The 11,041-nt window shown below is 44.8% G+C and overlaps 1 long non-coding RNA gene across 1 annotated transcript; it reads left to right on the top strand.

Annotated features, from left to right (window-relative positions):
• The first annotated feature begins 1,020 nt into the window (after positions 1 to 1,020).
• On the top strand, positions 1,021 to 5,018 carry LOC141374567 (uncharacterized). The gene is made up of 3 exons (XR_012381571.1): positions 1,021 to 1,056; positions 1,653 to 1,732; positions 4,335 to 5,018. It is a non-coding gene; the product is annotated as an uncharacterized lncRNA (long non-coding RNA).
• The last annotated feature ends 6,023 nt before the right edge of the window (positions 5,019 to 11,041 follow it).

The following is an 11,041-nucleotide window of genomic DNA, read 5'->3' as shown; positions in this document are numbered from 1 at the left end:
TCTTTGTCTTTGGGGTAAATACCCAGTAGTGCAATTGCTGGGTTGTAGGGCAGCTCTATTTTTAACTTCCTGAGGAACCTCCATACTGTTTTCCAGAGGGGTTGCACCAGCTTGCATTCCCACCAACAGTGTAGGAGGGCTCCCCTTTCTCCACATCCCCGCCAACATCTGTCGTTCCCTGACTTGTTAATTTTAGCCATTCTGACGGGTGTGAGGTGGTATCTCATTGTGGTTTTGATTTGGATTTCCCTGATGATGAGTGATGTTGAGCACTTTTTCATGTGTCTTTTGGCCATTTGGATGTCTTCTTTGGAGAAGTGTCTGTTCATGTCTTCTGCCCATTTCTCGACTGGATTATTTGTTTTTTGGATGTGGAGTTTGATAAGTTCTTTATAGATCTTGGATACCAGCCCTTTATTTGTTATGTCACTTGCAAGTACCTTCTCCCATTCTGTCGGTTGCCTTTTAGTTTTGTGGACTGGATCTTCTGTTTTATACTAGAGGAGCTTCCTCCTGAACTTCCTGTTTGGGAGAGTGGTTACACATATCACTACCTCCCTCAGCAGGAGATTCTCTTTTTAAAAATGTATACACTCGAGGGAAGGGCTATTTAGCCGAGGAGGAGCTATTTTGAAATTTAAAGCAGAAAAGATTGAATTGATGTTTAACTGTGAGGCTTGATTTTCTGCCATTAGCGAAAGTGGGATCTTGGAAACTAAGCAAAGTCCGATGATTAAAAAAAAGTAAGTTATATTTTTGCAAATCGGAGCCCATCATTATGTGAAAGTCATACTCTAAAAAAATGCTCCCTTTAAAATCCACGTGCTTACACACGTCTGATGTTGGGTATCCAGCAAATGGGTTCTGGTTTTGGGTTTCGTTTTGTTTTATTTTTCCTACAGGTGTGCGGAGGACCTTGACACTCAGTGAGAGAACTACGTCAGGCCGCTTGCTCAGAGGAAATGCCAAGATTAAGTCAGAATTTGGCTTTTCTTCATCCTGAGGCTTTGGAAAGAGAGAGAGGCAACACTTTTTTATGGGATTTAGAAACATGATGTAAGAATTCTTTCCCCAGATATCTGTTATATTCATCAGTTTTAAGAAGACCTATTACACCAAAAAAAAAAAAAAAGTCAGACTCTAATAGGAACAGAAGGCAGAGGGTTCACAATTTGAATTAGAAGATAATTCTTGACAGTACAAAAGCAGTTCTTTTCTTTCTTTAAGTTCTCATTTATGGATCATTAGCCACTTGGCAAGAAAGATTGGGGGAAGACAAAGTAGCAGTTAAAGCACTAAGGACAGATAGCCATTTGAAGATCAATCACAGATGAAAGAGAGCCTCTTGGTAATTGCCATCCATTGGGATAATATAATTCAGTTTACAAAGTTATCGATTTAAATTCATCTTTTGGAGAGTGGCAAGAGGGTGACCTTTTAGTACAATCACATATTTCTTGCTTTGAAATTTCATCCAGAAATGTAGGAAAATCTCCCTATACAGTAGCTTAGGGATCTGGCACCACCTCCCCAACTTGCCACATAACCATCCCGTGATTGGTGTGACCCTGGAGAGTATAAAGTTATATGACGGTCATATTTGTTATAACCAAGGTTTTTGTTTCTGTTTTTTTCTCTCCGTTGCATTTCAGTAATATTTCTGCAGCTTGGAACTTGTCGATCTCTTGGGTTTCAGCTGTGTCTTCATGAGTGTGGTTCCCGTCCGTCCCAGGTCTGACACTGTTTTCTCTGTGCCCTTGGGGTCCCAGGTGAGGTGCAGCTTGCGTTAAAGTGGAATTCTGAGGCCCAGTGAAACAGCATTTTACCCTAAAAACACAGCAGCTGCCTCGCTAACTCGCTCCGTCCTTCCTCTCCTCTGCCACGCTCTCCCTCCCCCCAAATGTTGACCGCACCAATCCGCAAGCACTCGTCTCTGCCTGAGCTCCCCTTGAGGGGGAGAGCTCAGGCAGAGACCTCAGTGTGTTTGGAAGCCAGAGGAAGGAGCCTAAAGAAGGGAGAGACCGAAGGGAGAAGAAAGGAGGATGTTGGTTGGGAAAAGGGTTGAAGGAGGGGATGGAGTGGGGAGAGGGCAGGGAGGGGAGAGAAGAAGTGTCTAGAGCACAGATAACCTTGTTGCCTTTAAATAGGAGAAGGGGCAGGTTTTCCTTTGAGATGAGGTAGTCAGGCAAGAGGGTAGATGCTGGTCTGGCCATTTGGACGTGACCAATCCGACATAGTGATTTTCACAAAGTTGGAAGACATTTTGAGAAATCTCCAAGTGCCGAGACTCATTCCTGCTGAATGTCACCACCTGCCACTGAGTGAGCCCCCCCCCCCCGGGGGTGGGGGGTGGGGCACAGGGCTCTGCACTTGCCACTGTTACTACCTGAGCATTACCGCTCCCACGGACAGATGGGGAGAGTGGAACTTGGAGCCTCTGCTTTGACACACCTAGTGTACAGGTGAACCTCAAGCCAATGAAATGACTTTGGCTCCTTGTTCTAGAAGTCATCTTTGAGGTTTACATGGTCTTACCTCCCCTGAGAGGTTAAGAGTTTGAAGAAATTTTAAAGGAAGTTTGAAATCTCATTTGGCAAAATGTAGCCAGTGAAATATGACTCTTTTCAGTCCTAATTATTCCGACTCAATGAAACGTCTCTGCAGAAGTTTGAGGAGGAAAATACAGATGCTTCATTACATTGCTCATCAGGCACGCTGTGCTTATGGGCATTTGGATCTGCACTGGAGAGCCGCGGGAGTGGCCCAAGGGTCTCTGGCTGGAACAGGAGGCAAGGAGCACCAGATTTGCAAATCCAGCCACGTAATGGATGTTGTGATTCCATCTGAGGCATGACAAAATGTGCCTACATTCCTCCCCCACCCCCTGGAGAAAAAAACTGAAGCTACTGAATGAGAAAAGCATGCAAACACAGATAGATCTGAAAATCTAAGCCACAGTGCTCGTCAAAGGCAAAAGTCTGATGGTGGTGAAGTTTATTTTGGGGGTCTCTTGCTTCGCTTTTCTTGGTCCCTTTTTCCTCGCCCTACCGCACCCCACCCCACCCTTACTCCACATCTCTCATCCTGATACTAACACTTGCTGCGCCCTGACCTAAGTTTTGCCTTCTCAGACACCATGACGGCCATGATGATACATTCTCGACAAAACCTACATCACATGGTTTAGCAAGAGATTTGCAAATGTATTTATGCGAGAGCCATACAAATTATAATTAATTATAGAGTTGTAAATATATATAAATTCGGATTCAAAATGACTTCCCTTCCTATCCCCTCCCCCCAACCAGTGGCATTCCTTCTCTCTCTCAGTCCACTAGTCTCACCTAAAACTGATTTGATGAGTGGTATTGGCTGAAAATCCCTACTGTGGGTATTAGTGATTTTTGCATGTGTGTCCAGGATCTCTTTAATCTTCTGAGAATCTTACTTTCTTCCTTTTAGTGACTCGCTTCTCTATCCCCACAGTCACAGGAAATAAATGAGAGTCTATACTCTCTGATTCTTCTACATCCCTGATGATGGGTCCAAGGATTGGTTCAGGGATAAGACCTAATCTAAACTGGCCAGAGTCCTCCCGTAGGAATTTTTTTGTTTTAAAATTTTTTTTTAACTATCAGAGAGATAATAGTCTCTTTCTCCTCTGATATTTGCGGGTCAAAAGGTAGAAGGCGCTAATGACCAGCATCCAGGTCTTTACTTGTAGAGACTGTTGAAGATGAGAAGCTGACACAGTTGAGGAAGACGGTCCTACAGCCGGCAAGCCTCTGCCTCGTTTTGTGGTGGGCCGAGTTCAGCCTCGCTTCTGCAGTTGGCTCTTATCAGCCAAGAAATACCTGCTCCTCCTTCTCCTCCTCTGTTTTCCTCACTTTGTTCTTAAATATTGGATAGAGCTCTAATACCATTCTGTAATGAATGAACCCCAGCAGAGGGTCCACCCCAAGACCTCTCAACTTCCAGCACTCCACTGCTGGTCTGTGCCTCTCACCAAAAAGGCGACTTTTGCCAAAGATCTTTTTGAGCCCTGGGAGGTATGTGAGCCGGACAGCAACGTCCAGCCACTTCCCTTGCTCTCTGAAGGAAGCTGGAAAGAGAGGAGGTGAGCCTGCGTGAGGCTGTGTTCCTCGCATGCTGCCCTGTGGTCTGTTCTCCCCAACAGCTGTGTCCATGTTTTGATGCCGAAACTCCATGTGACAGGCTCCTGGGAAAGGTCTGCGGCTGTCAGAGAGGATGTGGCTGTGGGCCAGCCATGCCACGGGTTTCTTCAGAACCAAGCAGCTTTTCAGCTGAGCAATTTTTTTTTCTTTTCCTGAAAGGAATCTCAGCTAGCCAGTTGTCCAGAAAATTCTCAAGTTTGGGGCCAAGGTCCTGGGAACCACAAAGTCCCTTTTTGCCCTGTCTTTGAAGCTGGCCTCTGCAAGTTCTCACCTTGGGTCCTGGAGTGAATGGGAGACACTACTAAACGGATCCGCTTGGAGCCATGTTTAAAAGTGTGAAGAGAGTTGGTGAGTGTGCTCCTTGATCTTCCCTCCTGAGAGCCTGTTGGGTGTGGCTGGCTTTGAAATATCCTTGGGAATCTATGGTGACAACAAGGGAAAGGATTTCTGCGTTTGTTCATGGTGGGAACGAGCCTCTGGGAGCATAACGAAGAGTCCCCAGAACGGCCTTGTGAAGCTCTCTGTGAAGAAGGATCCTGGATGTGGTGATGTTCTCTAGAAGCAGTAGAGATGTGATCAGAGCTCTCTGTGGGTGTAAAGTGATTGCGTCCCAGTATCCAGCATGGTGTTCCTAAGGAAATAATAACAGCAATGTGACTTTCATGAGCACCTGCTATGTACCAGGTGCTCTTCTAACCATGTCACGTGTAATTACTTCATTTAATTGTCACACCAGGTCTATCAAGTAGGCACCCTTATCACCTCTGCTTTATGAACGGCAAAAATGAAGCACAGAGAACTGAACTACATGCCCAAGGTTACTATGGAAGCTTGTCCCGTGATGCCTTGACTCTCTCCTGGTTGCTGTGACTCGCTCTTGACCAACAAATATGGCCCAAGGGAGGTCACATGAACTCCAGGGACAGTTCACAAGTAGCTTACAGATTCTACTCAGTTTTGGGGGAACACTTGCTCCTGGGATCTCCCTTTTGGAACCATGAAACCTATTAATAAATTATTATTTTTTAAATTATGAAGTTTTAGGGTGGTTTATTATACAATAATAGATGACCAGAACAGATAAATGACCAGGGCAGATAAATGGCAGAGCTGGGTTTGAACTAGGCAGCTTGGGTCTGGACCCCTTGCTCTCAACCAGTATTCTATAGTGACCCTCCAGAGCTTTTTGTTGTTACTGTCCTGGTGATGATGATGGCGATCCCAGATGCATTGTCCCCAAACAGGCAGGCATGCAAATCTGTAAGTGAACATAGTGGATTTGTAGCAAAAACACACAGACACACATACATATAGTGGAATGCATTATGCATGGGATTTTGAGTCAGGTGGACATGAGTTTGAACCTCAGCTTCCACCACCTTCTAGTTTTGTGACCTTGGACACGTTACCACCAGTGGGTTCTCATGATGGTGACGGTCAGGTCCTCAAGTCAGAGCATACAGGCAGTTACCCCTGAAAGCTCTTCACGTTCTGTTAGCATAAACTCAGGTGTCTTTGGGTGGCCACATACTCCTTAACATCAGATCTTTTCTTTGTGAGATACAGTTTGACTCGTGAAACAAAGGCTCATTGAATGAGATGTCTGGAGCCATAGGCACTACAACACAAAAGTAAGTGTTTTGTTTTATATCGTGACTGAGGGTATCCATAGTTGAATTCACTTAAGTTAAATGTGTTTAGGAAGAGCCTCCATCCTACCTTTCTGTGCTTCAGTTTCCTTATATAATATGGGAATTAAGTGACCTGCACAGGGATCATGCGGTGTTCAATGAGGCATTGTAAGAAGAGTGCCTGACACTTGCTTAATTCAGGGTAGAAGATTACTTGGATGCTCTCAAGACCTGGCAGGCTGCCCCACCACTTACTAGGTGCCTGTGGGGAGAAAAATAGACCAGTGATACCAAAACAAATTTTTAAGGGACTGAAGAAATCAATTTACTTCACTAAACCTTAGGTCAAACTTTGTCTTTTGTACCTCAGAGATTGAAATGTTTACATTTGCCATGTTTCCCACTGTATGGTGGATGAATCAAGAACATGAGATGCATAAGCCAGGACAGTTCTTGTACACTAATCATGTAGGAGTTAGTGTGTTTCCTGAGTGTCTGATTGTAAAAAATGTGGTGGTGGTCTTCAACTTTATACTCGATGCTTCATAATTAACCTGGAGAAAACTCTGTGATGGGAATCCCTGCAAACTCTCATATGTGAAAAAGCAGTGGAAAGAGGAGATGGAAGAAGTATCTAGGGTCCTATTTCAAGATTGCCATACCTCTGTTTTCTAGAGGACTTGATTGCTAGAATCCACTCGTCCTATCTACTGCTGTATAATAAATCACCCCATACTCTCATAACTTAAAATAACAAGCATGCATTACCACTCACGGTTTCTGTGGGTCAGGAATTCAGAAAAAGTACAATGGGGATGACTTGCCTCTGCTTCACCTGTCTGAAGACTCAGCTGGACTACTTGAGGCTGGGAGTAAAATCATCTGCAGTCTCCAGCACTCAAATGTCTGGCAGTAGATGCTGGCTGTTTACTGGGATCCTAGCTAGACCTGAAAGCTGTGTCAGCTAGAACACCTATGTGTGGCTTGTGGTTCCTCACAACATGGCAGCCAGGTCCCAAGGGCAAGCAGCAGAGAGAGAAAGAGAAACAGAGACAGAGACAGAGACAGGGACAGATGGAATTTATAACTGCCTTCTAAGACCTAATTTTAGAAGCCAAGCAGCATCACTTCTGCCATATTTGATTGGTTAAGATCAGCCCAAATTCGAGGGGAATGGGGACAGACCCTACTTCTCAGTGAAGAGGTGTCAGTGTCACTGTGTAAGAAGAGTATTTGGAATGGGATGTGTGTGTGTGTGTGTGTGTGTGTGTGTGTGTGTGTGTGTGTGTAGCCTTTGAAAAACACAATCTCCTCTCCCCAAGTTTGAAGTAAGATTTTTGCTAGGTCCCACAGAAGTACCCTCATGCCTTATCTGATTCCAGGATCTGTCCCAGAACACTAGGGCTGGATGGCTGAATGCTTGGCGCCACAGCAGCTAAAGCGATGGAAAGGGCCAAATCTCTCAAACCGTGAGCTTTAGCAACAAGTGGGATGTATGAAAGATAGCGTTCAACCCAAGGAAAAGTACACTGAGTATTCAATACACTGAAAGAAAGCCTTTCAGTGGCCAAGGGAGCTATTTATTTTCGAATCCAGTGCAGACTTGGAAGATGTCCCCCCAGATCTCTCACAACATTTGATCTGCTGATGTTTAAGGGCCACAAAGGATGCCCAACTGGATCACAACACAGGAGAGGCTCTAAATTTGGCATATCTAAAAGGATAGGAATGAGTCAAAGGACTCACTTACGTGCAAAGTCAAACATGAAATAGATCCGACATTTTGATTCATTTTTATTTTCTGTTAGCAGTGCACATCCAGAGAGTGCTCCACACTTGCTAACCACCTGTGCCTGAAAACATATGCTTTAGTGTTTTTATTAAACTCTCCTTTGAAATTGCCATTTTTAAAAATCAAGTGAAATTTTCTATAAGGTAGGGAAAAGGTAGGGTTGTGAGTCGAACAGAGATGGGTTGGAATCCTGACTCTGCTATGCATTATCTGCATGATCTTGGGTAAGTTGTTCTTTTTTAAAAAAGATCTATTTATTTATTTTAGAGAGAAACAGTGGGGGTGGGAGCGGCAGAGGGAAAGGGAGAGGGGAGCCCAAGCAGACTCCCCGCTGAGTGCAGAGCACGGAGCCCAACACAGGGCTCAATCCCACGACCTTGAGATCATGACCTGAGCCGAAACCAAGTCGGGCACTCAACTGACTGCACCACCCAGGCGCCCCTGATCTTGGGTAAGTTCTTAAAACAACGTGCAGTAGTGGACTAGCAGAAACAAAATAAGAATGATGCCGTAAGTCAAGCACAGAGTTGGAAGCCAGCCGAAAGTCACAAAAGTCTCAAAGAAGATGCCAAGAATTGTGCTGTGCATAAGCTGTTCGCAATTGCCCTCCTCGTGTTAATGAAGTCATCACGAGAAAATCACATGTAAATGAAGTATAGCACAGTCGGGCAGGAGCTGGGGGTGGTGCAGGGACCTCCCTCTCGGGGAAGGCGCAGGGAGGAGTTCGGGAAGGGTTTGAAGAGTGAACTCCCTCACCAGAGGGCCACCAGGGATGGCTGAAAGGAGAAAGGGGCTGAGACCCGAGTGATAGAGAACTTCCTGGGCACGCCCAGGGCTGAGCCCATGTAAATAACACTTAGTGTCTCACCCACTCACGTTGTCTTGCCTCCTCCGGCTGTCGGCATCGCTCAGAAAGGGACGTCCTATCTGAAAGATGAGAGGGCTCTGTATCAGTTGGCTGGAGCTTTTAGCAATTTTTTAGCAGCCTGATCTTCACTGGGCTCTGTCCTACTGCCTGAGAGAGTCCTCCTTGAGGTGGTGGGACGTTGGGAAATCAGCTGTTCTTGGTAATGATGATGATGCGATCACGTGAACCGATTTGAATTTTGTAATTCTTGAGTGTGATGCGTGTCACTTTATTTTCCTAAGCTAAATTTATTCCTGCTAGTCATTCACTCATTCGTGCATTTACGGTGTTGAGAAAAATTATCCAAAAGTTGGAAATGAGAAAAGAAAAACATGGGCACCTGACATTGGTAAGAGAGCCTGGCGTTTGCAGTGAGGCCACGTTACTCTCCTGTTAGGTATAAACGATCTCACAGAATTCCAGCTTCAGACGAGGTTACTCTGCTAAAATGAGACAAAACAAAACCACTTTCTTTTTCTTTTAAAGCACAGACAGAAACAAGATCACTGTGCCACTCATAAAAGAGCAAATATCTTTTTTTTTAAATTTTTGTTTTTGGCCAAAATGAGTGTCTCCTACTTTACCAATCGCAGCTCTCTCCTTGTTCTCGTTTGCCCCCCTGTCGGTAAGACGTGAGGAGACCCCCAATCACAGAGTTGCCCCCGCTTTCCGACAGCAACCAGTCCAGGGCCAACACTGACTTTCTTAGGTCTGCCGCCCCAGATGCTCAACCCAAACCCAAATCCCGCAAAGGGTTCTTTCTCATGTCCTCTTACTGGGACGCCCCGCAGTTCCCCATGGGGAGCATTCTCCTTTGCTGCAACGAGAAATAAACCCAGCTTGTTTAACTGTAGATGTGTTTTCAGTGGACTTTGGCTGAAGCGTACTGGTAGAATTGAGGCACAAAGATGATGATGTGACGTTTCAATATCATGTATAGACAGGAGCCCTGACTAGTGGGTCTTCCGAATATCTTTTGACTCTTTAGGAGGGTCAACTCTGTACAATTCATCAAACAGTTCTGTAAATGTAAGAAGATACGTTAATTTTAGAGGATTTTTTCCCCCCTTCTCTGTAGAAAAGATAGCCCCGAAGGTTCCGGTTCTGTTGTGCCGAAGGGTATTGACCAGCTTTGTAGTTATTAGCACAGAGGGCTGATTTCAGTGTCCCCTTCTTTCCACTTACAGTAAAAACCTTAGTTTTTCAAATTCTCTTTGAATCAACGTTGTTATTGTTTTGGTGCAGGCATTCATGCTCACTCTCTGTTTGTAGGAAAATGATGTTTTTAACACCTTGAGACTTCTCCTTTGATGGTTTGGACAATAAAATGGGATGCCGAAATGTTGAGATCTCTTGGGGAAGAAAATCCAAAATGTTTCTTGTGCCTCACCTATTAGCATAGGCTTGTGAGCAGAGGGGTGAAGTGGGGAGAGAAGGGGGCATTGAGGGTGGTGGTGAAGCAGAGGAGTTGATTTTAGACGAATTTAAATGCTCCCTGATCCCAAGTAGCGACCCTATGCCACCGTTCCCGTGTGCCCCGTCCATAGGTCCTGCCTTCTGCACGAAGGTTGGATATCTTACAGGCTGTTACTAAATCACACTTAGACTTTTCTTCTTTGCTCTAAATAATGTAGGAACTCATCAAATATGGATCCACATTTACACATCTGGGACAGTGTGCCGAGGTTTTAAAAAATGATTATATAAATGATGTGACTCTCACACTGATCCTTGACCAAAAGCAATAAAATCTCAGATGAGTCGAGAATGAGACAACTTGGAGCTTTATTCCCAAAGGGCAGGCTTCTTAGTATGTAGAACAGCACTGAATATAAAAGCTCAGCAGTTTTCCAGCAGATAGTAAGTGAATACACACGCAGAAAACAGAGCTATAAAGCATGTAACTGCATCCTGGAAAGGTTCATTTAAGAAATGTTTTATATCCAGTTATTGTAGTGAAACTAGCAGTTCTATATTCAGATTAAAACAGAAAAATGGCAGGGAATTTGGATTCGTGGTGACTGAGTCTCCCTTTTACTTTCCTGTAAGTGACTCCGTCTAAAGCAGATACTCATTTTTTTTAATAAAGATTTTATTTATTTATTTGACGGAGGGAGAGATAGCGAGGGAACACAAGCAGGGGGAGCGGGAGAGGGAGAAGCAGGCTTCCCGCGGAGCAGGGAGCCCGATGCGGGGCTCGATCCCAGGACCCCGGGATCATGACCTGAGCTGAAGGCAGACGCTTGACGACTGAGCCACCCAGGCGCCCCTAAAGCAGATACTTACCCAAGGGTTATCATCGTGGAATTTCGGGGCCATATCTCTCATCGAGGAGCCTTTATGGTACCTAAGACAAGAACCCAGAAGATTTAGGCCCTAGGTCTACCAAAAACAAGTTGAAGTTCTTTGTTTTGTGTGTGAGATTTTTCTTCTTTTTTCTCTTGTTGAAGTGGGATTGGGACAGATGACCTCGTTATAAATCAGGCTGTAGAGCTCTGTGTCTTGTATATTTGCCTGGGACCTGGACAGAATGTAG

The sequence above is a fragment of the Callorhinus ursinus genome, unplaced genomic scaffold, assembly GCF_003265705.2.
Source record: "Callorhinus ursinus isolate GAN/ISIS: 27379988/994484 unplaced genomic scaffold, GSC_fseal_2.0 scaffold19, whole genome shotgun sequence".
Lineage (NCBI taxonomy): Eukaryota > Metazoa > Chordata > Mammalia > Carnivora > Otariidae > Callorhinus > Callorhinus ursinus.
Note: the sequence above shows the minus strand (reverse complement) of the source record. Positions and strands in the feature narration are given on the sequence as shown.